General features: G+C 37.2%; 1 pseudogene across 1 annotated transcript in view; it reads right to left on the reverse strand.

Annotated features, from left to right (window-relative positions):
* Positions 1-25796, reverse strand: part of LOC309841751 (tubulin beta-4B chain-like) — a 130838-nt pseudogene that overhangs the window by 93889 nt on the left and 11153 nt on the right. The gene's annotated exons all lie outside the window — the stretch shown is intronic.

The following is a 25796-nucleotide window of genomic DNA, read 5'->3' on the forward strand; positions in this document are numbered from 1 at the left end:
TAGATCTTCAATCCATTTTGAGTTTATTTTTGTATATGGTGTAAGCAAGTGGTCCAAATTCATTCTTTTGCCTGTAGATGTCTAGTTTTTAGCACCATTTGTTGAAAAGACTGTCATCCCCATTACATATTCTTGCCTCCTTTATCAGAGATTAATTGACCATATAAGTATGGGTTTATTTCTGGTCTCTCTATTCCATTCTGTTGATGTGTGTGTCTATTTTTGTGCCAGTACCATACTGTTTTGATTACTACAACTTTCTAGTTTATCTTAAACTAGATAGCCCTGTTCTTCTTTCTCAGAATTGGCTTGGCTATTTGGGATCCTTTGTGTTTCCATACAAATTTTAGTATTTGTATTTGTAGTATTATATGTCACTGTGGTTTTGAATTGTCTTTCCTTGATGATTTAGTGATGTTTAGCACCTTTTCATGTACCATTTGTATGTCCCTTTGGAAAAATGTCTATTTGATCCTCTGGCCACTTTTAAATCAGATTGTTTACTTAATTATTTATTTTTTTTTGCTATTGAGTTATTTGAGGTTTTTAAAAAATATATACATTTTGGATATTAACTCCTTTAGATAGATGTTTTGCAAGTATTTCCTACTGTGTGTAGGTTGCCTTTTTAATTTGCTGATTGTTTCTTCTTTGGTGCAGAAGCATTTTTAGTTTGATGTATTCCCATCTGTTTATTTTTGCTTTTGTTGCTTGCACTTTAGGTATCACATCTAAAAACTGTTCCCAAGACCAACATCAAGGAACTTTTCCCCTATGTTTTATTCTAGTAGTTTTGCAGTTTCGGATCTTACATGTAAGTCTTCAATTCCTTTTGAGTGAATTTTTGTGAATGGTATGAGATAGAGATTCAATTTTATTATTTTGCAAGCGTGCATATTTTCCCAACACCATATATTAAATAAACTATTCTTTCCCCAATGAGTATTCTTAGTTCCCTTATCAAATATTAGTTGACAGTAGACATGTGGGATTATTTCTGGGCTCTCTATTCTGTTCTTTTGGGAAATGAGCTTGTTTTTATGGCACTCCCATACTATTTTGATTACTATAGCTTTATCATACAGTTTGAAATGTAGTTTGAATACAGTTTGTGTTGCTTTCAATTTTGTTCTTCGTTCTAGTGTTTCATTGGCTCTTCTTGGTTTTCTGTTATTCCTTAGGATTGTTTGTTTTATTTCTGTGAAAAAGACTTTTGGGATTTTGATAGGGATTGCATGGAATTTATAGATAGCATCAGGTAGTATAAAATTTTAGCAATTTTATCCTTCTAACCCATTAACATGGTGTATCTTTTCATTTATTTGTATTTTTCAATTTCTTTAAGCAAAACTTTTAATTATTAGTGTATAGATCTTTACCTCCTTGGTTAAAGTTATTCCCAGGTACTATATTGTTTTTGATGCCATTGTAAATAGAATTGTTTTCCTCATTTCTTTCTCAGGTACTTTGTTGTTAGTATATAGAAACACAACTGATTTTTGTATGTTGATTTTGTATTTGCAACTCTACTGAATTTATTGATTAATTCTAATAGTTTTTTGGTGGAGTCATTAGGATTTTCTATATATAAGATCCCATCATCTGTGAGACAGGCAATTTTATTGGTTATTTTCAGATTTAGGTGACATTTGTTTCTTTTTCTTGTCTAACTGCTCTAACCAGGGTTTCCAATATTATGTTCAATAAGAGTGGTGAAACTGGACATCCTTGTTTTGTTTCTGATTTTAGAAGGAAGGCTTTCTAACTTTTACCATTGAATATGATGTTAGGTATGGGTTTGCCATATATGACCTTTGTTATGTTGAGGTAAGTTTCCTCTATCCCCAGGTTGTTGAGAGTTTGTTTTTGTTGTTTTTGTTGATGTTTGTTTTTTAAAGATTATTTATTTGTTTATTTGACAGAGAGAGAGATCATAAGTAGGCAGAGAGACAGGCAGAGAGAGGAGGAAGGAGGATCACTGCTGAGCAGAGAGCCTGATGTGGGGTTCTATCTCAGGATCCTGAGATCATGACCTAAGCTGAAGTCAGAGGCGTAACCCAATGAACCACCCAGGCACCCCAAGAATTTTTATAAAAAATGGATATTGAAGAGGGAGGAGTCAAGATGGCGGAGAAGTAGCAAGCTGAGACTGCTTCAGCTAGCCGGAGATCAGCTAGATAGCTTATCTAAAGATTGAGAACACCTGAAAATCCATCAGCAGATCGAAGAGAAGAAGAACAGCAATTCTGGAAACAGAAAAACAACCACTTTCTGAAAGGTAGGACCGGCGGAGAAGTGAAACCTAAGCGACGGGAAGATAGACCCCGGGGGGAGGGGCCGGCTCCCGGCAAGCAGCGGAGCAACCGCGCACAAAATCAGGACTTTTAAAGTCTGTTCCACTGAGGGACATCGTTCCAGAGGCTAAACCGGGGCAAAGCCCACGCGGGGTCAGCGTGGCCTCAGGTCCCGCAGGGTCACAGAAGGATCGGGGGTGTCTGAGTGTCGCAGAGCTTGCGGGTATTGGAACGGGAAAGCCGGCTACAGAGACAGAGCCGACAGTAAGCTCACAGCTCGGGGTTACCTTGAACCGGTCGCAGGCTCGGTGAGCTCAGAGCGCGGCCGGAGGTCAGGCAGACGGGAGTAACTGGGCGCTGTTCTCTGAGGGCGCACTGAAGAGTGGGGCCCTGGGCTCTCGGCTCCTCCGGGCCGGAGACCAGGAGGCCACCATTTGTATTCTCGTCCTCCGGAACTCTACAAAAAGCGCCCAGGAAACAAAAGCTCCTGAAAGCAAACCCGAGCGGATTACTCACCCCGGCCCCGGGTAAGGGCGGTGTAATTCCGCCTGGGGCAAAGACACTTGAGAATCATTACAACAGGCCCCTCCCCCAGAAGATCAACAAGAAATCCAGCCAGACCAAGTTCACCTACCAAGGAGTGCGGTTTCAATACCAAGGAGAGCAGCAGAATTCCAGAGGAGGAGAAAGCCAAGCACGGAACTCATGGCTTTTTTCCTGTGATTTATTTTAGTCTTGCAGTTAATTTAATTTTTTCTTTTTCATTTTTTTTTTTCTTGCCTTCGGGTAAATTTTTTTTTTTTTTAACTGTTACCTTTTTCTTTTTTAACGATTTTTTACTAGTTTATCTAATATATATATTTTTTCTTTTTTACATTTTTCTTAGGTGTTTTCTTTTTTTAAAAATTCTTTTCTTTTCTTTCCTTTTTTTTTTGCTTTTTGCTTTTTTTTTCTTTCTTCCTTTTTGAACCTCTTTTTATCCCCTTTCTCCCCACTCAGGATTTTGGATCTCTTCTAATTTGGTTAAAGCATATTTTCCTGGGGTTGTTGCCACCCTTTTAGTATTTTACTTGCCCCTTCATTTACTCTTATCTGGACAAAATGACAAGACGTAAAAATTCAACACAAAAAAAAGAACAAGAGGCAGTACCGAAGGCTAGGGACCTAATCAATACAGACATCAGTAATATGTCAGATCTAGAGTTCAGAATGACAATTCTCAAGGTTCTAGCCGGGCTTGAAAAAGGCATGGAAGATATTAGAGAAACCCTCTCGAGAGATATAAAAGCCCTTTCTGGAGAAATAAAAGAACTAAAATCTAACCAAGTTGAAATCAAAAAAGCTATTAATGAGATGCAATAAAAAATGGAGGCTCTAACTGCTAGGATAAATGAGGCAGAAGAAAGAATTAGTGATATAGAAGACCAAAGGACAGAGAATAAAGAAGCTGAGCAAAAGAGGGACAAACAGCTACTGGACCACGAGGGGAGAATTCGAGAGATAAGTGACACCATAAGACGAAACAACATTAGAATAATTGGGACTCCAGAAGAAGAAGAAAGAGAGAGGGGAGCAGAAGGTATACTGGAGAGAATTATTGGGGAGAATTTCCCCAATATGGCAAAGGGAACGAGCATCAAAATTCAGGAGGTTCAGAGAACACCCCTCAAAATCAATAAGAATAGGCCCACACCCTGTCACCTAATAGTAAAATTTACAAGTCTCAGTGACAAAGAGAAAATCCTGAAAGCAGCCCGGGAAAAGAAGTCTGTAACATACAATGGTAAGAATATTAGATTGGCAGCTGACTTATCCACAGAGACCTGGCAGGCCAGAAAGAGCTGGCATGATGTTTTCAGAGACTAAACGAGAAAAACATGCAGCCAAGAATACTATATCCAGCTAGGCTATCATTGAAAATAGAAGGAGAGATTAAAAGCTTCCAGGACAAACAACAACTGAAAGAATTTGCAAATACCAAACCAGCTCTAAAGGAAATCTTGAAAGGGGTCCTCTAAGCAAAGAGAGAGCCTACAAGTGGTAGATCAGAAAGGAACAGAGACCATATACAGTAACAGTCACCTTACAGGCAATACAATGGCACTAAATTCATATCTCTCAATAGTTACCCTGAATGTGAATGGCCTAAATGCCCCTGTCAAAAGACACAGGGTATCAGAATGGATAAAAAAACAAAACCCATCTATATGTTGCCTCCAAGAAACTCATTTTAAGCCCGAAGACACCTCCAGATTTAAAGTGAGGGGGTGGAAAAGAATTTACCATGCTAATGGACATCAGAAGAAAGCAGGAGTGGCAATCCTAATATCAGATCAATTAGATTTTAAGCCAAAGACTATAATAAGAGATGAGGAAGGACACGATATCATACTCAAAGGGCCTGTCCAACAAGAAGATTTAACAATTTTAAATATCTATGCCCCCAACGTGGGAGCAGCCAACTATATAAACCAATTAATAACAAACTCAAAGAAACACATCAACAATAATACAATAATAGTAGGGGACTTTAACACTCCCCTCACTGAAATGGACAGGTCATCCAAGCAAAAGATCAGCAAGGAAATAAAGGCCTTAAACGACACACTGGACCAGATGGACATCACAGATATATTCAGAACATTTCATCCCAAAGCAACAGAATACACATTCTTCTCTAGTGCACATGGAACATTCTCCAGAATAGATCACATCCTCGGTCCTAAATCAGGACTCAACCGGTATCAAAAGATTGGGATCATTCCCTGCATATTTTCAGACCACAATGCTCTAAAGCTAGAACTCAACCACAAAAGGAAGTTTGGAAAGAACCCAAATACATGGAGACTAAACAGTATCCTTCTAAAGAATGAATGGGTCAACCGGGAAATTAAAGAAGAATTGAAAAAAAATCATGGAAACAAATGATAATGAAAATACAATGGTTCAAAATCTGTGGGACACAACAAAGGCAGTCCTGAGAGGAAAATATATAGCGGTACAAGCCTTTCTCAAGAAACAAGAAAGGTCTCAGGTACACAACCTAACCCTACACCTAAAGGAGCTGGAGAAAGAACAAGAAAGAAACCCTAAGCCCAGCAGGAGAAGAGAAATCATAAAGATCAGAGCAGAAATCAATGAAATAGAAACCAAAAAAAGAATAGAACAAATCAACGAAACTAGAAGCTGGTTCTTTGAAAGAGTTAATAAAATTGATAAACCCCTGGCCCGACTGATCAAAAAGAAAAGAGAAAGGACCCAAATAAATAAAATCATGAATGAAAGAGGAGAGATCACAACTAACAACAAAGAAATACAAACTATTATAAGAACATACTATGAGCAACTCTACGGCAATAAATTTGACAATCTGGAAGAAATGGATGCATTCCTAGAAACATATAAACTACCACAACTGAACCAGGAAGAAATAGCAAGCCTGAACAGACCCATAACCAGTAAGGAGATTGAAACAGTCATTAAAAATCTCCAAACAAACAAAAGCCCAGGGCCAGACGGCTTCCCGGGGGAATTCTACCAAACATTTAAAGAAGAACTAATTCCTATTCTCCTGAAACTGTTCCAAAAAATAGAAATGGAAGGAAAACTTCCAAACTCATTTTATGAGGCCAGCATCACCTTGATCCCAAAACCAGACAAGGATCCCACCAAAAAAGAGAGCTATGGACCGATATCCTTGATGAACACAGATGCGAACATACTCAACAAAATACTAGCCAATAGGATTCAACAGTACATTAAAAAGATTATTCACCACGACCAAGTGGGATTTATTCCAGGGCTGCAAGGTTGGTTCAACATCCGCAAATCAGTCAATGTGATACAACACATCAATAAAAGAAAGAACAAGAACCATATGATACTCTCAATAGATGCTGAAAAAGCATTTGACAAAGTACAGCATCCCTTCCTGATCAAAACTCTTCAAAGTGTAGGGATAGAGGGCACATACCTTAATATCATCAAAGCCATCTATGAAAAACCCACCGCAAATATCATTCTCAATGGAGAAAAACTGAAAGCTTTTCCGCTAAGGTCAGGAACACGACAGGGATGTCCATTATCACCACTGCTATTCAACATAGTACTAGAGGTCCTAGCCTCAGCAATCAGACAACAAAAGGAAATTAAAGGCATCCAAATTGGCAAAGAAGAAGTCAAATTATCACTCTTCGCAGATGATATGATACTATATGTGGAAAACCCAAAAGACTCCACTCCAAAACTGCTAGAACTTATACAGGAATTCATTAAAGTGTCAGGATATAAAATCAATGCACAGAAATCAGTTGCACTTCTCTACACAAACAGCAAGACAGAAGAAAGAGATATTAAGGAGTCAATCCCATTTATAATTGCATCCAAAACCATAAGATACCTAGGAATAAACCTAACCAAAGAGACACAGAATCTATACTCAGAAAACTATAAAGTACTCATGAAAGAAATTGAGGAAGACACAAAGAAATGGAAAAATGTTCCATGCTCCTGGATTGGAAGAATAAATATTGTGAAAATGTCTATGCTACCTAAAGCAATCTACACATTTAATGCAATTCCTATCAAAGTACCATCCATCTTTTTCAAAGAAATGGAACAAATAATGCTAAAATTTATATGGAACCAGAAAAGACCTCGAATAGCCCAAGGGATATTGAAAAAGAAAGCCAACGTTGGTGGCATCACAATTCCGGACTTCAAGCTCTATTACAAAGCTGTCATCATCAAGACAGCATGTTACTGGCACAAAAACAGACACATAGATCAATGGAACAGAATAGAGAGCCCAGAAATAGACCCTCAAATCTATGGTCAACTCATCTTCGACAAAGCAGGAAAGAATGTCCAATGGAAAAAAGACAGCCTCTTCAATAAATGGTGCTGGGAAAATTGGACAGCCACATGCAGAAAAATGAAATTGGACCATTTCCTTACACCACATACAAAAATAGACTCAAAATGGATGAAGGACCTCAATGTGCAAAAGGAATCCCTCAAAATCCTTGAGGAGAACACGGGCAGCAACCTCTTCGACCTCTGCCACAGCAACATCTTCCTAGGAACAACGCAAAAGGCAAGGGAAGCAAGGGAAAAAATGAACTATTGGGATTTCATCAAGATCAAAAGCTTTTGCACAGCAAAGGAAACAGTGAACAAAATCAAAAGACAACTGAGAGAATGGGAGAAGATATTTGCAAACGACATATCAGATAAAGGACTAGTGTCCAGAATCTATAAAGAACTTAGCAAACTCAACACCCAAAGAACAAATATCCAATCAAGAAATGGGCAGAGGACATGAACAGACATTTCTGCAAAGAAGACATCCAGATGGCGAACAGACACATGAAAAAGTGCTCCATATCACTCGGCATCAGGGAAATACAAATCAAAACCACAATGAGATATCACCTCACACCAGTCAGAATGGCTAAAATCAACAAGTCAGGAAATGACAGATGCTGGCGAGGATGCGGAGAAAAGGGAACCCTCCTACACTATTGGTGGGAATGCAAGCTGGTGCAGCCACTCTGGAAAACAGCATGGAGGTTCCTCAGAATGTTGAAAATAGAACTGCCCTATGACCCAGCAATTGCACTATTGGGTATTTACCCTAAAGATACAAATGTAGTGATCCTAAGGGGCACATGCACCCGAATGTTTATAGCAGCAATGTCCACAATAGCCAAACTATGGAAAGAACCTAGATGTCCATCAACAGATGAATGGATCAAGAAGATGTGGTATATATACACAATGGAATACTATGCAGCCATCAAAAGAAATGAAATCTTGCCATTTGCCACAACATGGATGGAACTAGAGCGTATCATGCTTAGCGAAATAAGTCAAGCAGAGAAAGACAACTATCATATGATCTCCCTGATGAGGAAGTGGTGATGCAACATGGGGGCTTAAGTGGGTAGGAGAAGAATAAATGAAACAAGATGGGATTGGGAGGGAGACAAACCATAAGTGACTCTTAATCTCACAAAACAAACTGAGGGTTGGTGGGGGGAGGGGGTTTGGGAGAAGGGGGTGGGATTATGGACATTGGGGAGGGTATGTGCTTTGGTGAGTGCTGTGAAGTGTGTAAACCTGGTGATTCACAGACCTGTACCCCTGGGGATAAAAATATATGTTTATAAAAAAATAAAAAATTAAAAAAAATAAAAAATAAATGGATATTGAATTTTGTTAAAAGCTTTCTCTGAATATATTGAGATAATTTTAGATGTTTCAAATCTCTTATTCTATAATATGGAGTTTCACATTTGTTGATATGTATATGTTGAACCACCTCAGGGATAAATCTCCCTGATTATGGTGTATTATCTTTTTTAAATATGCTGAATTTTGGGGCGCCTGGGTGGCTCAGTGGTTTGGGCTGCTGCCTTTGGCTCGGGTCATGATCTCAGGGTCCTGGGATCGAGCCCCGCATCGGGCTCCCTGCTCCGCAGGAAGCCTGCTTCCCTCTCTCTCTCTCTCTGCCTGCCTCTCTGCCTACTTGTGATCTCCGTCTTTCAAATAAATAAATAAAATTTAAAAAAAAATATGCTGAATTTGGCTTGCCAGTATTTTCTTGAGAAATTTTGTATCTATAATCATCATGGATATTGGCCTGTAATTTTTATTTTTTATTTTTTTAATTATTTTTTATTTTTATTTTTTTAAAGATTTTATTTATTTACTTGAGCGAGAGAGACAGTGAGAGAGAGCATGAACGAGGAGAAGGTCAGAGAGAGAAGCAGACTCCCCATGGAGCTGGGAGTCCGATGCGGGACTCGATCCCAGGACTCCAGGATCATGACCTGAGCCAAAAGCAGTCGTCCAATCAACGGAGCCACCCAGGCGTCCCTGGCCTGTAATTTTTAAAATATACAGTCTTTATCTGACTTTGGTATCAGGGCAATGCTGATATGAGTATGAAAGAATTCTCTCCTTTTCAATTTTTGGAAAACTTTGAAAATCATTGATGCTTAATTCTTCTGTAAATGTTTGCTAGAGTTTACTAGTGAAACTGCCAAATCCTAGGTTTTCTTTATTGGGAGGTTTCTGATTACTGGTACAATTCTATTTACTTATTCTTTTCAAATTTTCTATTCCTTCATGATTCAGTCTTCGTAGGTTGTATGACTCTAAGGAATTTATCCATTTCTTATAGGTTACCCAATTGTTGGCATATCATTATTTAAAGTAATAGTATCTTATGATTCTCTTAATTTCTTTCTTTCTTTCTTTCTTTCTTTCTTTCTTTCTTTCTTTCTTTCTTTCTTTCTTTCTTTCTTTCTTTTCCTTCTTTTCCTTCCTTTTCTTTCTTTTCCTTCCTTTCTTTCTTTTCCTTCCTTCCTTCCTTCCTTCCTTCCTTCCTTCCTTCCTTCCTTCCTTCCTTCCTTCCTTCCTTCCTTTCTCTCTCTCTCTCTTTCTTTCTTTCTTTTGAAAGAGAGTGTGTGTGAGTGGGGGTAGGGGAAGAGGGAGAGAGAATCTTAAGCAGGCTCCACACACACTTCAGAGTTCTGTGTGGGGCTCGATTTCATGACCCTGAGAGTAAAACCCGAGCTGAAATCAAGAGTTGGTTGCTTAACCAACAGAGCCACTCAGACGCTCCACTTCTTTTTATTTCTGTGATATCAGTTGTAATGTCTCCTAGTTCACATCTCTTTTATTTATTGGAGACTTTTAAAGTTAATATGTTTCAAGTTTTGTCAATTATGTTTATCTTTTCAAAAACCATGTTTTTTTTGAGGGGGGATGCCTGGCTGGCTCAGTCTGTAGAGTATACGATTCATGATCCTGGGGTCATGAGTTTAAGCCCCATGTTGGGCATAGAGCTTACACTAAGCAAACACACACACATACACACACACAAACTGAACAACAACAAACAGCTCTTAGTTTTATGATATTTTTTATTGTTTTTCTGGTCTCTATTTCATTTATTTCTGCTCTGACCTTTGTTATTTCTGTTCTGATATCTTTGGGCTTAGTTTGTACTTCTTTTTGTATTTCTTGAGGTATAAAGTTATGCTTTTTTTAATGTTTATTTTTTCTTAATGCAGGCATTTATCATTATATACATTCCTCTTAGAACTGTTTTTGCTGAATCCCATGTGTTTTGGTATGCTATGTTTCCATTTCATTTGCTTCAAGATATTTTTTGATGTTCTTTTTGATTTCTTCTTAAACACATTGGTTGTTCAAGAGTGTGTTGGCTAATTTCCATACCTATGTGAATTTTTCCAGCTTTCCTCCTGTAACTGATTTCTAGTTTTATACCATTGGTGTTTGAAAAGATGCTTGATATGATTTCAGTCTTCTTAAAATTGATAAGGTTAGTTTTGTGACCTAACATATGATCTATCCTGGGAATGTTTCATATGCACTTGAGAAGAATGTATATTTTGCTACTGGTGAGTGGAATAGGCTATACATGTTTGTTAGATACACTTGGTCTAAGCATAATTCATATTCAATATTTCAATATTGATTTTCTGTCTGGATGACCTATCCATTGTTGAAAGTGGGGTATTGTTGTCTGTTATTATTATTATATTGTTGTCTGTTTCTCCCTTCAGAATTATTAGTATTTGCTTAACTTATGTAAATGCTTCAAGTTGGGTATATATGTATTCATAATTGTAATAGTCTCTTGATGAATTGACTCTTTTATCATTACATAATGATTTTCTTTGTCTCTTATTTTTCCTTTCCCTCCCTTCCTTCCTTCCTCCCTCACTTTCTCCCTCCCTCCCTCTTTCTTCTTCTTCCTTCCTTCTTCCTTCTTTCCTTCCTTCCCTTCCTCCCCCTCCTCTTTCTTTTCCTTCCATCTTTCTTTCCTTCCATCCATCTTTCTTTCTTTCTTTCCTCTTATGTATAATATAGTGATTCAACACTTACATACAACACCTGATGCTCATCACAAGTGTACTCCCTAATCCCCATCACCTGTTTAACTCACCCTCCCCACCTCCCCACATTCTTTCTGGTAACCAACAGTTTGTTCTCTATAGTTAAGTTATAGTTAAGGCAGCATATAGTTGAGTCTCGCTTTTTAATTTATTCAACCATTTTATGCCTTTATCTTGGAAAATTTTATCTATTTATATTTAATTATTAATAGGCTAAGAAGTTACTAATGCCATCTTATTAATTGATTTCTATTTTTCCTTTTTTCCTTTCTTTCTTGCTCTTTCATTGTCTTCCTTTGTGAATTGATGATTCCCTATAGTATATACTTTGATTTCATTCTTTTTATCTTTTGCACATCTAATGTAGGTTTTTTTGAAAGTTATTGAATTTGCTTTATTTATTTATTTTTTAATTTCTTTTGAGCATAACAGTATTCATTGTTTTTGCACCATGCCCAGTGCTCCATGCAATATTGTAGGTTTTTGCTTTGTGGTTACTCTGAGGCTTACATAGAACATCTTGTACATTTAATAATCTATTTAATGCTAATTACAACTTAACTCTGATCTCATATAAAAACTCTTCTTTTATTGTCCCCATATTTTATGTCTTTGATGTCACAATTGCCTATTTTTATTGTGCATCCATTAACAAATTTTTGTAGCTGTAGTTATTTTTAATACTTTTCTCTCTCTCTCTTTTTTTAAAAGATTTTACTTATTCACTTAACAGTCAGAGATCACAAGTAGGCAGAGAGGCAGGCAGAGAGAGAGGGGAAGCAGGTTCCGTGCTGAGCAGAGAGCCTGATGCGGGGCTTGATCACCAGGACCCTGAGATCATGACCTGAGCCGAAGGCAGAGGCTTTAACCGTCTGAGCCACCCAGGCACCCCTACTTTTCTCTTTTAAAAACTGTTATACTAGGGGCACCTGGGTGGCTCAGATAGTTAAGCATCTGCCTTTGGGTCAAGTCATGATCCCAGGGTCCTGGGATTGAGCCCCACGTCAGGCTCCCTGCTCCCTCTCCTTTTACTCCTCTCCCTGCTTGTGCTCTCTTGGTCTCTCTGTCAAATAAATAAATAAAATCTTAAAAAAAAATTAACTGTTATTTTAGAGTTAAGTGATTAGCACACCATATGTTACAGTATTAGAGTGTTTCAAATTTGATTATGTAATTATCTTTACTAGTATGTTTTATATTTTCATGTTACTAATTAAGATCCTTTTATTTCAACTTGAAGAACTCCTTTATTTCTTGTGATGCAGGTCTAGTGGTGATGAATTTTCTTAGCTTTTGTTTGTTTGGTGAAAGTCTTTTTCTTTCTTTCTCACCTTGTCAGGAAAACAAGCTTGCTGGCTAAAATATTCTTACTTAGCCAGCTTTGTTTGTTTGTTTTAAAACTTCAACACTTTGATTATATCATCCCACTCTTTTCTGATTTATAAGGTTTTTTGTTGAGAAATATGTAGATGTCCTTATAGAGGTTTCTTCATTTGTACAATTTTTTTTTCTTTTGCTGTTTTTTTTTTAAAATTTTTTTTTTAAGATTTTATTTATTTATTTGACAGAGAGAGATCACAAGTAGGCAGAGAGGCAGGCAGAGAGAGAGGAGGAAGCAGGCTCCCTGCTGAGGAGAGAGCCCGATGCGGGACTCGATCCCAGGACCCTGAGATCATGACCTGAGCCGAAGGCAGCGGCCTAACCCACTGAGCCACCCAGGCGCCCCTCTTTTGCTGTTTTTAAAATTCTCTCTGTGCTTTTGATTTCAAACAGTTGTAATACGATGTGTTTTGGAGATCATTTTGGGTTGAAATTTTGGGGTGACTTATTAGCTTCTTGATCTTGGATGTCCAAACATTGGGAAGTTTTCAGTCATTATTTCTTAAAAATAAGCTTTCTGCCTTTCTTTCTTTCTTTCTTTCTTTCTTTCTTTCTTTCTCTCTCTCTCTCTCTCTCTCTCTCTCTCTTTCTTTCTTTCTTTCTTTCTTTCTTTCTTTCTTTCTTTCCTCTTCTCCTTCTGGGACTCTAATTATACCTAAAATTTTTTTTCCCTTTAATGGTATACCATTATTCACATAGGCTTTCTTCATTCTTTCATTCTTTTTTTCTTTTTGCTCCACTGACTGGATGATTTCAAGTGACATGTCTGCAAGCTTACTAATTCCTACTTCTGCTTAGTTGAGTCTTTTGTTGAAACTCTCTATTAAATTCTTCAGTTCAGTAATTGTATTCTTCAACTCTGGAATTTCTGATTTATTATTATTATTGCTGTTATTATTGGTTTCAATTTCTTTGTTGAAATTGTCATTTTGTTCACGAATTGTTTTCCCAAGTTTATTTAGTTACCTAGTTATGTTTATCTAGTTAAGTTTATATGTTTATAATTATATATATATGTATGTAATTATACGTTATCTAGTTATGTTTATAATTATATGTTTATAAAATTCACTGAATTTCTTTAAGAGGATTGTCCTGAATTCTTTGTCAGGCTGTTTATTGATCTTCAGCTCTTTAGGATCAGTCAGGGAAATTTTGTTAGTTTCTTCTAGTGGTGTTGTTTTCTAGATTATTTATGACCCCTGTGGGCTTATATTGATGTCTGCACACTTGTGGAAGTGAGTACCTTTTCCAGTCTTTATAGACTCACTTCAGCAGGCAAAGCTCTTTACAGGTCAACCTGTCCAGAGATTCTGGGTGGACCATCTGGTGCTGTCTCTAGGCAGGTTGGTTGCTGAAGTCTTTCAGTAGAGAGCTTTGGTGCCTTGGTCAGCAAGTGGGCAGGCCTGAGGCTTAGGTGCATGGCTACCAACCTGTAGCCTGTATCTGCAGGGTTGGTCCTGGAGCCTGGGTTCACTGGGTGGACCTGTAATTGAGTTTATAGTGTTGGACCTTGGAACTGGATTGTAGGTACAGACCTGGATCCTGGGTTCACATGGACCAAAGAAGTGGGGGAATCTCTGGGATGGGCTTAGTGTTCAGTTACATGGGGGCCATTTTAGTCCTGAGATGGGGTAGGAACCTGATTTTACAACAGCTGGCATACAGGCTGGGTCCACAGATGTCAGCCTAGTGCTAGGGTGAGCCTTGAGGGTGTGGCTGTGAGTCAGTCATCCCATAACTTGGAGATTTGGAGGCCTACCAGGAGGTTAGTCCAGCACTAGGGCAGAACAGGAGACCAAATTTTGGGGAACTGGTCTTGAGGCTGGGACTATGGGGCCTGGCCTAGAACTGGATTGGGCTGCAAACCTGGTTTTGCAGGTCTGGTCTGGAGTTTAGGTTTGCAGGAACTGGCCTGGCAGTGGGGAGATGTGGTCCTGGGACAATGGGAACTGCCATGTTGCTGGGGTGGGTTGAAATCCTGGGTCTGTAATAGTAGGCCTGGCGGTGAACCTGGCCAGAAACCTCGGTTTGTCAACGTCTGCTGGAACCCTGGATTATTGGAATCTGTCAAAATCCTGCGGTCATGTGGCTATAGGAACTGACTGACACCAGGATGAGCAGAGGGCTAGATTTGTGGGAGCCTGCTGGTAGCCTGGGGCCATGAAAGCTAACTGGGGCCACAGCAGCTAGCAGGCACTGGAGTAAGCTTGGTATCTGGGTTTGTAGGAGCCTACAGTGAGTCACTTAGGTCCATAAGTGTTGACATGGTGTTAAGACAGCTCAGCTCTGGGGTTTGTGGAGAAGTCAGGGCACTTGCTTCACTCTCCTTCTCTTATGAGAAAGGTGTCTCTCTCTGTGTTGGGTTGCCCAGGCTTTGGAGAAAGCGAAGGTGGTAATGTGATTCCCTTTCCTACCCTCCTCAAGGTGTCTTTTCTTATTTATGTGCTTTGCTCAGGTGCAACAATACACCAAGTGGAGTCCTTAGCTCTTTTGGGTATATTTTCATGCACAAATCATTGCTCAAATTGATGTTTTGGGGTGGTAGGTGGGGACAAACACTAGAAATTCTTTTGCTGCCATTTTGCTTATGTCTTCAATAGGAGATTTAGATATGTTCTTATTTGCAAGAATTTTCCTTAGTCAAAGACACAATGGGGTCCAAGTATCACAAAGCCATTCAGCAGCTAATGTTCTTATAGGTCACATTAAAAAAAATATATGAGTATAGATAACAAATTTAGGATAATGGCTCTACTGTTGGACCATAACACATCTAGAACACTGTTTTCAATTCTGGATACCCCCAAAGAAGGAGGTGATACAACAGAAGAATACAGAGGTGCAATCAGGGTGGTAAGGGTTCTGAGAGGCATTGGAAAACTGAAATGATTACTGTAAATTGGAGAATTTCTGCATTAAAAAGCAAAAAATTAAAAATGTATAACCATAACATAATAATAATTTTCAAATACTTGAAAAGGTTTCAAGTAGAAGAAATAAACTTCTTATTGTCTTCTCCAAAGGATAATATTAGAAGAGATTAAAAATAATGGGGAGGAAGATTACTGCAAATTGGAAAGCTTACTGAAAATTACTGATAGATGATAAAGAAATATTTTCTGAGAGTTAAGCCACCTAAAAAGGAATGTGCTGAACCATCTTTTTAGATAACTGTCCCACTGGATAAACCTTTGCTGTAGGGAAAGAGAGTGAGTTTCATTTACCTTTGAAGACTCAAGACACTAAACATAGATTCTCCTTATGAATATCCATTTAATGAACAAATTAATTTCATTATGCTCGAATATCCTCTGAATTTAAATTCCTGTACAGTTAGAATATATGCACACTATTTGTGAGATACCTCCACCATTCTCTAGTTGCTTTGCCTTACATGGGCATGTAGGACAAAGTGTCCGACTGGGCTAGGGAATAAGCACATGCTGACTACTCAGGAAAGAGAACTGCAGATACCCCACTCCTACTATGGCAAACTGGGACTAAAGACACTACAAGCTCAGAATGTTAAAGCAAGTCTGGGAGACATTTTATCTCTTAGAGGCCAGCACTCCCATATATCCATTATGGAGATTATGGCTCATGAAAGGATATAAAAATGATTATTTTTTCTTCTAGTCTCCATTGGATGTGAAGCATAAGCTTAGGTTGCTGCAGCTAGTCTCAGAAATTGATTCAAAGGGTTACTTGTGCTTTCAGGACATAATCCTCTGAAACAGTTCTAGCATCAGTTTTTGCTATTGTGAGCTGTCTATTATTTGGTTTTCTGTCAACCAGACAAGATGTCAAGTCATGTTTCCTTGCTTCAAATTGCTGCGTATTATCTATCCCCTGGTGAACTTCTTTTCCACATGTTCATATTTAAGTAGGAATAGAGGTGAATACATAAAGTTGAATGCCTGAATTGTTTTTAAAAGGCCAATTCAGAATATTTTTAAAAGTATTTTAGTGTGTCAAATGTGAATTGACACACAGTATTTTGCTCACAGCAAGCTGAAAAATCTTCAGAATATGAACTTTTTATATGACTTAGTAACTAACAATTCAAAAAGATAAACCTGACTGTTTTGTAATGAATGTTTTTGGAAACACATTTGAAATCTATTCTTCACCCAACAAGCTTAGATTTGCATGTCTTGGGCATTATCTTTTCTCCACTTGGCAAGCATAGCTGCAGACAACATTTCCACTTGTCAAAGAGTTTCTTTGTTGGTAAAACTTTACTCACTTTTTAGTGAGAGAGTGATGTTTTTGAAAAGAAATCCTAAAAGGGTTTTAAGCTGCTTTGTTACAATGCTAGAGTTTATCATTAGTACCCATTATCTGTGTATTTGGCAAGGATGCATTTATGTTTAGGATAAATAATTTCATTTTGTTCAAATATAGTTTTGACAATTATTTAAGAATAGCCAATTCTCAATTTCTCAGAGTAATGTAGAAAAGCCCAGTCATGGATTAGTCACATAATGTATTAGCATATGTAGATTAGGCAGTTACAGTAATTAACATATGCATCTTTCAAAGTAGAAACTAATGTTCTGCAGTTTTGTTCCACTATAACTGGAAAGTTATACTGAGAACTCAAGCAGTTATAACCATCAGTGTTATAAATGCAGCAAAATATATTTATATTCAAAAGAATATGAAAGCAGTGTCAAATAAAATAGAAAAAACAGTTCTTAAAAAAATCATTGTTTATGTATTCTTTTTTATTTGCTTGTTTTGCACACAGCTGCTGGTAGGGTTTGGTGGGTGATAAAGTAAGTAGGAGGATGAGTAGAATCATCATTAAGTCAGACACAGAGGTAGTTGTACAGTTCCTTGTGAATGAGAGAACAGGGAACCAGGAAATAAGATGGGTACCTAACATGGGGACAGGTAAATTGAGTGACCTGGGAGTGGATGGAAGGAGTAAGAGAATAACAAGGAAGGAAAGACAGTAAGAGTACTGAGTATTATGTACAGATTCCTATACAGTACTGGATATTCTATGTTTATGAGCTTATTTCATACCAATGTCAACCCTTTAAAGTAGATAGCATTCTCTCCAATTTGTAGATAAGAAAACCAAGACTCAGAAAGATTAGAGAACTCACCACGACTCTTTGGACAACTTAGGTTAGTTTTGATACCTATGAGGAATCAAGACAGAAATGGTAAGTAGGCGGTTGATTATATAGTGAGGAATTAGGGGAAGAGGTAAGAGCTAGAGGTAGAAATTTGGGAGATACCAGATTATAGAGCCTAGTTATGTCCTATGTCTTGATGAAATCAATGAAGACAGAGTAGATATAGACAGGAGACCATGAACTATATAGTTCTTTCACTGAGTTCTAATGATGATTAAGCAATTCTGTGTAAGTGTGGCTGTGGTTTGATGGCATGAGGATCCTTATTATAAATATGTGGAAGATTCCATTTTTTAAAATGCCTCTACCTAAGTCCCTCCCCCTTTTCCCTGCTAAAGAGAGGAATACAAGGAAGGTGAATACTGTTATAGCCCACTTTGTGTTTGGGAGATGTGAGGGTTGGTGATGAGCAAGAGACTCCAGTATGAGGTTTGGTGTCAAAGAATTGTTTTCACTGTGATGTGAGTAGGAACTAATTCTTAATGAAAAATTAAGGGACAAGGAAAAAAAATGAGGGAAAATAAAGGTGACACAAAATAGGGGATTATTATCAAGGCACAAATATAGTCAAAACTGAAAAAAGAGCTTACTAGATGAAATATTAAGAACATATAAATAACACAATTAGTAAGAAAATATTTGTAGTGTGTTGCGTGACTCAGTATGACAAAGAAAAATCAAGAAATAAGCTAGCTCTTCTCAGTATGATCTTATTACAGCTATGTCTCTCAGCCTGGTCTCTGCACTTGATCAAACAAGTTGAAAAAATAGGGAAGGAAATAAGTAACACAAACAAAATTGTGTCTTGTGAGATAAATTAATTATGGTATATCATTTCACATAATAGGACAGGTTTAAAGAAAAGGTACTTTCTAGGAGCCATTGAGCAAATTTGTAACAAGTGTAGCATGAAGTACCCAATGTAACATATTCAATAGAGTTTTATTTGTCTAATTTCCTTGCTCTTGTTCATCTTTGAGGGTCTCCATTCTTAATTGTTACTCTTTTCCCCAGATACTTTACTCTGTGTCTAGTTTTTGCTCACATAGGCTCTCAGCTAATTTCTTCTAAGAAGTTGACTTTTAGGTTATTAGAGAAACTGAATAGAAAGGACTGGAGCAGAAGACAGAAATCACATATATCCAGTCCTGGCTCACATTAACTTTCTGTGCCTTGGTTTTTTTTAACTAGAAAATAAGAAAGATGTATTAGACTCTCTAAGGTTAAATTAGATCTCCAGGGTCATGCCAGCTCTAAGATGATTTGACTGCATTCTTTGTGTTGTGAAATTTTACACAGTTTTTGCTTTTAGAGGTACAAGTGTTATGACTTCTGGTGGTAAAAGCTATAAGAAAAGGTTTCCTGAAAAAAGTACTGTGGAAAATATTGAGACTGTCAGAGAAATTCTGTAGGGATTCTACTGTGCAGGCCAACCATAACATATTGTCAACTTTTACTCTTTTTCTTTCTTAATTTTTCAGACTTGTCCATTCTGCTTCCTAAGGGGATCTCATTCATCCTTCCTTTCTTCCTGCTGCTACTGCCCTTGTTAAAATCCTCTGTCACTTAAACTACTATAAAATAGTTCCTTTTAGAATTCTTGTCCCCATTTTAAACTTTCTCCAATCTGTTTGGTATACATAGAGAGTGATTTTCCTCAATTTAGGTCTTAATCATGACATATTTCTACTCAAAAAGTTTTGATGCCTCCTCATTGTCTACAAAGTCCAAAATTCCTACGAAGACAATTAAGACCTTAAACAATATTTCTAACCTGTTCCATGATCCTGGTTCTACTACTATCCTCATCTCTGAAAGTGATGTAGACTCAAAAATCACTGCTTTTGGTGATGGTGTTCCTACTATATAGATTAGTCCCCCTCCTTCCTCATTTCTTTCTGTCAAAATCTCACATTTATTTTTAATCTCAACCCAGCCACCTCCTCTGTGAAGTATTTTATAACTGGATTAATCTTTTACAACACTGTATTTTTACATATATTATAGAATAAGACTCATTCTAACTTTTATTACTGTTTGTACTTTGTCTCCCAAAAGATTCTTTAAGCTCTGTGACTTGGAACCTAAGGGTATTATCCATCTCTGAATTCCCCCAAAGTGTCTTTTATCTACACAGATAGACATTATATATATACTTTTTGGATCAAATTCTCTTCAAGAATTAAAAAGTTGATGTAGGCAGAAATAGTCACTTGATTGGCAAGTGTTGTGATGTTAATGGTCTTGGGGAGAGTGAAATGATAAGCAGTTTAAGTGGAGCACAAGGGGTTACAAGAATGAACTAGCACATATGGTAATGAAGGAAGGTGGGACTCGCAGAGTAGAATCACAACTGATCAAGAAAACAGTCAGAGAATGACTCCAGAATCCCCTGGAGATAAATGAGGTTAAACAAAACCTCAGTTATAGAAGATGAGGGTATAGTCATCTTTCCTGTACAAAGAAACTTCTTAGATACATAGGGAAGACACTTATTTCAACTGGCTGGTTACTGGAGTTGAGAAGCTTTCAGTTTCTGAGTATGTTCAGGGATGTCTCCTATTGAAAGAGAGAAGATGAGATTCACTGGGGCTTCAGGAGAAAATAGTCTAGTATAAGGAGATGATGTCTTTCTGATAATGTAAGAAAAACTAAAAAACGCTGAAGAAATTCAAGTATCCTTCTACACAATTTTAGGAAAATAATGTGCTGAGTCATGTCCCAGGTTACTCATGTTTGAGGTTCTTCATGCTATTGGCAACATGAAGACTAACAGTCTTGTGTATGTCTTGTAAGTGTTAAACTTCCTCCCAACAATGTTTCTAGCATACTTCATGTTTAATGAGTATTTAGAAAGACAGAATTCCAGGACAATTTGCTCTTATCTTGTACTACATCTATGGGGTACTGGCCTCTGAGCAGCTAGTCTTGTCATTCATTCAAGAAATGTTGATTACTGGGGTGCCTGGGTGGCTCAGGTCATGATCTCAGTGTCCTGGAATAGAGCCCCCCATCTAGCTCTCTGCTCTGCAGGGAGCCTGCTTCCCCCTCCCTCTCTGCCTGCTTCTCTGTCTACTTGTGATCTGTCTCTGTCAAATAAATAAATAAAATCTTTAAAAAAGAGAAATATTGAGTGCCTATCATGTGTCAGATGAGCAAAACCAGATACAGTCCTGAGGAAGTGTAGAGTATAGTAGGAAAGACATACATTAGCCACACATTAAAAAACTAAATGTTTTTTAGTTTTAGTTTTAGTTTAGTCTTAGTTTTTTAGTGATAAATGTCAAGGAATATAGTGTCATGAGAATATCCTGATCTCATCTGATAATGATAATGCTGGCTTATCATTCAGTAACTTTATTGACTACTTGTGTTCTTAGGCAATTACTTAACCACTGGTTGCCTCAGTTTCCACTTTGGTAATATAAGAAAAATGCAACCTACTTCATAAGGTTCTTAAAATACATCTGGCCTATGATAAGCATTGAGTACAGTTTAGATATTTATTATTATGATTATAATAATTATTGTTATTTATTATTTTAGTGAATCAGAGCCCTAGTCATGATATTTATTCCTTTTCAGTAATCGAAGAGATTCATTCTCTCATGCTCCTTTTGAGCAGATTCTGTAGTTTAGTGTCACACAAACCTGGAATGAGTAGCACAAAAATAGTGGAAGTTGATATATTAATTATATTCTAGTCATTTGTCATATAATAACAAAAGCAGGAGAATGATCTTCTTGGTTATCTGCTCTTACTCGCTCATTCATTCTTTCACCTGCCCATATATCAAACATTTCTTGAGAAAATAAAGCAATGTACAGGGGAATGAAAAGATAAATGAGCATCAATTTCTAACCTGTCTTCCAGTCTAGTAGGGCTGACAGACAAGTACACGAATAGTAACAGTGTAGTCAGAGAACTTATATAATTGAGAATTGTTCCCAGTACAGCTGAAGCACAACAGACCACCTCTATTCAAGTTGGGGTGATGAGGGAAAGCAATCACAGGCAGATAGAAAGCCCTTATTCTTTTCCTTATCTTGTATATGGAGGTTATAAGAAACTAATATTTTCATGATCATTCTTATCCATGGGATATACACTAGGAAGCTTTCTTATGCTATTCTATTAATCACAGTATAATTTTATTCAAGAAATAAATAGAACAATGACCATACTTTCAACTTATTACTAAGTGTGCAATCCTATATAGTGAGTAATTCATAAAAAGTTTATATCATACTATTCATTCAGTTTATAAGCAGACCTCTCTATCCCTGGTCTTATATGAAAAACAACAACAAAGTGATGATACTGTTATATTCTTGTTTTATAGTTTTACACATATTTCTATTAAGTTATGCTCTTGCTCCATATTTTATTCTTTTTTCCCCTTTTTCCTCTTTGCAGCTATTTCCACTATTAATTCTATCCTACTGTCAGATTCCAACAAAGATTAGAAGAATGTCCATTTCAAAAACACTCAGGTTTATGTCAGCTACATTTCAATTAAAATATATAATACAAAATAAAAACACCCCAGAATCACAAATCACAGAATTTGGGAAATAATAGCAAGAAGAAGCATGTTATAATAAGGGGTACTAGTGACAATTTTTGATCTACATTATAAGAAGGAAAAGGAAGGAAGAAAAGTTATGAACAAAGAAGCATTTTAGAGCACAGAAAAAAATGATTTAAGGAGTTTCTGATGCATATTTCCCCTTACATTCATTTTGTAAAGTTTCTTACTGTAGAAGTAAAGTGACAGAATAAAGCCAACATTTCTCAATTGATCAAAAAGTAGTTTTCACCAATGCAGATTTATTTCACAGGTAAATATTTTTGTATTTCAAGGGTAGTTGAGCAGAGTAATATATTGAGTGGGTTTAAAAGTTTCATTACATGGTAGGAGAGGACAGAAATAATTTTTCAAAAAAAGAGGAAGAGCAAAGTAAAGTAGATGATAACATGGGAAAAAAAAATCAATGGTCGCCAAAAGAAAAATGTAAAATGTAAAATGTAAAAAACTAGTTACAAGGGGGGTAGTCTGTGGTTTACTAAACTTGGCATAGATGGAAAGGATAACTATGATAATATCTATTATTTCAAGAGGCAGAATGAAATGAAAAGTAGACAAAACAATGATGGCATCTGCCTTACTTTGCATTAAGAGACTACCAGTTAAGGTTACTATAAATGTCTATGGTAGCCATAGAACACCTTTCCTGGAAACATTCACAGAAGAGGAAGCACCACAGTATTTATTTACTGAGAGTCATGAAAAAGACTTTCGTATGAGAGGGCAGTGCTAAGGAGAAAATGTATGGATCAACATTACAAAACCAACCAAATCAAAAGGAAGAAAATAGAGATAAATGGAAAGGGGAAGAGAACAACAGAAATGCACCTGAGAAAGCGGAAGATCTTTAGGGTTTAAGCAAGTAACTGCCAGGAGGATAAAAGGGTATGAAACAACAAAGAAGAAGCAAATGAAAAATTGTGACCTGCTTTCCCGCTCAGCTCACCGCCATTCCTTGCTGGGACACCAGTCATGTACCTCAGAAGTTGGCTCAGAGTCAACATTGAATAAAGCTCTATTGAATGAGTCTTGTTATGCAATTAATCTAGCATTTGGGGAAAATGTAAATATGGAGAGTGTAGGAAGACCTTCTAAAATGAAATAGAGTAACTCATTGGAGATGAAAAGAAAAAGGATTCTGAAAGGATAAACACTGAATGAATTGTTGTAAGCCCAAGGAAATAGAAATGGGAAAGTTGGGTAAAGGAGGATTTTTAATGATTATTTTCATCAGTTTTATTTGATTTTTTATAGGAATACATCACAGTTTTTTAATTAAAAAATTAAAGCTTTTTCAAAGCAAAAAATAGACCAAACTATTTAACATATTGCTTGAGTAATTGTCAAGTCAAGGTTAGGTAATGAATGAATGTATCCCTTACAATTACTTTCTCTTATGAAAGACAGAAGACAGTTGAGCATGAGACTAAATCAGATGAGTTATGAATTTTTTTCCAAGTATTATTTACTTTTTGTGAAGACAGTAGGTAGGAAACTTGAAGACTGTGTCCCCCACCTTTCCCAATTGCATCTCCATCCCAGTCATAACTGCATGTTTTTCATTGAAAATCTTATGCAATAGTTGTTGAACTACAGATGACCAAATTCTATCAATAGATACTCTGATTCTCTTGCATGGGGTACGGGCTAAAGACCCATATTTTAAATAAGCATCTGCTAGGACAGGGGTTGGCAAACTTTTTTGTAAAGGAGCAGAGAGTAAATATCTTAGGCCTTGTGTATCAGCAGATCTGTTTTGTAATTCTTTGACTCTGGCCATGGTAAGAAAGCAACCATAGACAACATGTAAAATGGGCACAAACTGTTCCAGTGAAACTTTTATTTTTTAACAAAAACAAGTGGCAGGGTGGATTTGGCCCAAAGGCAGGAGTTTTCCCACTCTTGCTCTAGAAGATTCTTTTCAAATGGCCATAAAAGACATTATGAGGACATACAACGTTAATAAACAATATTTTAGTTAAGTGAAACTCTCACGGTTGTTTTAAAAAACTCAGGGCAGTGTGCTCGCTTCGGCAGCACATATACTAAAAAACTCAGGGCAGTGAGAAATAGAAAGTATCTTCTCTCTTATCACAGAGGGAGTGTTACATCAGGAACTTGAAAACTTAATTGCATATTAAATATAGTAATTAAGGGGTTTAGTTTACTGTTGGCCCTGAGCTATTGCCACCACAGCCAGCTGTTCTGATAACGTGTGAATGGTGGAGTTCTGCACGACCAAAGGCCCCGGCAACATCAATGATAAAATGTCAGTGATGAGATGCTGTATGGAGAAATGTTCTTACAGTGAAAAATTGTGTAATGAGGTGTCTTTACAATGAAGTGGTCAAGCAAATAGCACCACAACAAATGTGGAAACATACATGTACATAACACAAATGCACACCAAGAAATGACTTGGCCAGTTGTCTGCCTAATTACTTTCAATATAACTGATATTGATAGAAAGCCTTTTTACTTTTTGAATCAGAGACTGCTAGCACATTTAAATGCCCAAAAGTTTTTCTTTTCTTTTCTCTTCTTTTTTTTTTCTGGGACACTGCAGGTGGCCCCTTTCATCTCTGGGATTCACACTCTGCAGTATGTTGCCGAGCAGGTGATCCTGGCATCTCGGAGTCAAGAGAGCTAGTTCAAACGCCTGCTTTTCGTTCCCCACCTCACCCACCTCCTTCCCAGTTGGAACAGTAAGTCCTCTGTGAAAGCTTCTGCAAATGATGACAAGAAGGAGAGTTCTCAGGGAAAGCAGCTGAGCTTTAATGCAAGTAAAACTGTTCCAAATGTAAAACACATTTGAAAATCTAAATGTGTGCCCCCTAAACCACATCAATGGAACCTTTAATGATCTTCAGAACCAGCCTTTTCTCTTCCAGTCAGTAGGAAGATTGTTTCAAATCTGTTTGTGCCTGAAGCACTTTTGATTGTGACAGTCTTCTCATTCATGGGCAAAACATGGCGTCCCACTGGAAGTGCCATCCAGGTTCACAGCAATACAGTATGATATGAAAGTATAAACAGAAGTCGGAACTGCATTTCTCCTCTGAGATAACAAGTGCAACTAGATTTTCAGACCACCTATTATGCCATAAAAAATAAAAGGGAAAGAAAAATAAGACCTACTTTATGTCAGCGGCTGATTTGTGGGAATGAAACTTACCAGGTCAATATGGAGCCTTTTATTTTAAAAGACTTCTATAGACAACATCTCTAGCCTTGCTCCTGGCCAGTTGTTAATTTTTTTCATATGATAAATGCAGAAATATTAATATCAAGCTGAGTTACCTTTCACTTTTTGTGGGTTGGTTAATCATAATTGATTAAATAATGGATTGTTTCACAACCTGACTTAGTTTTTCTCTTTTGCTTTGAGTCCCTGACCAAAAATAAGCGCTTAGCCATACCTAACGTTTGGGCTTCCCAACACACAGATTAAGA

The sequence above is a fragment of the Mustela nivalis genome (genome assembly GCF_964662115.1).
Source record: "Mustela nivalis genome assembly, chromosome: 1".
Taxonomy (NCBI): Eukaryota; Metazoa; Chordata; class Mammalia; order Carnivora; family Mustelidae; genus Mustela; species Mustela nivalis.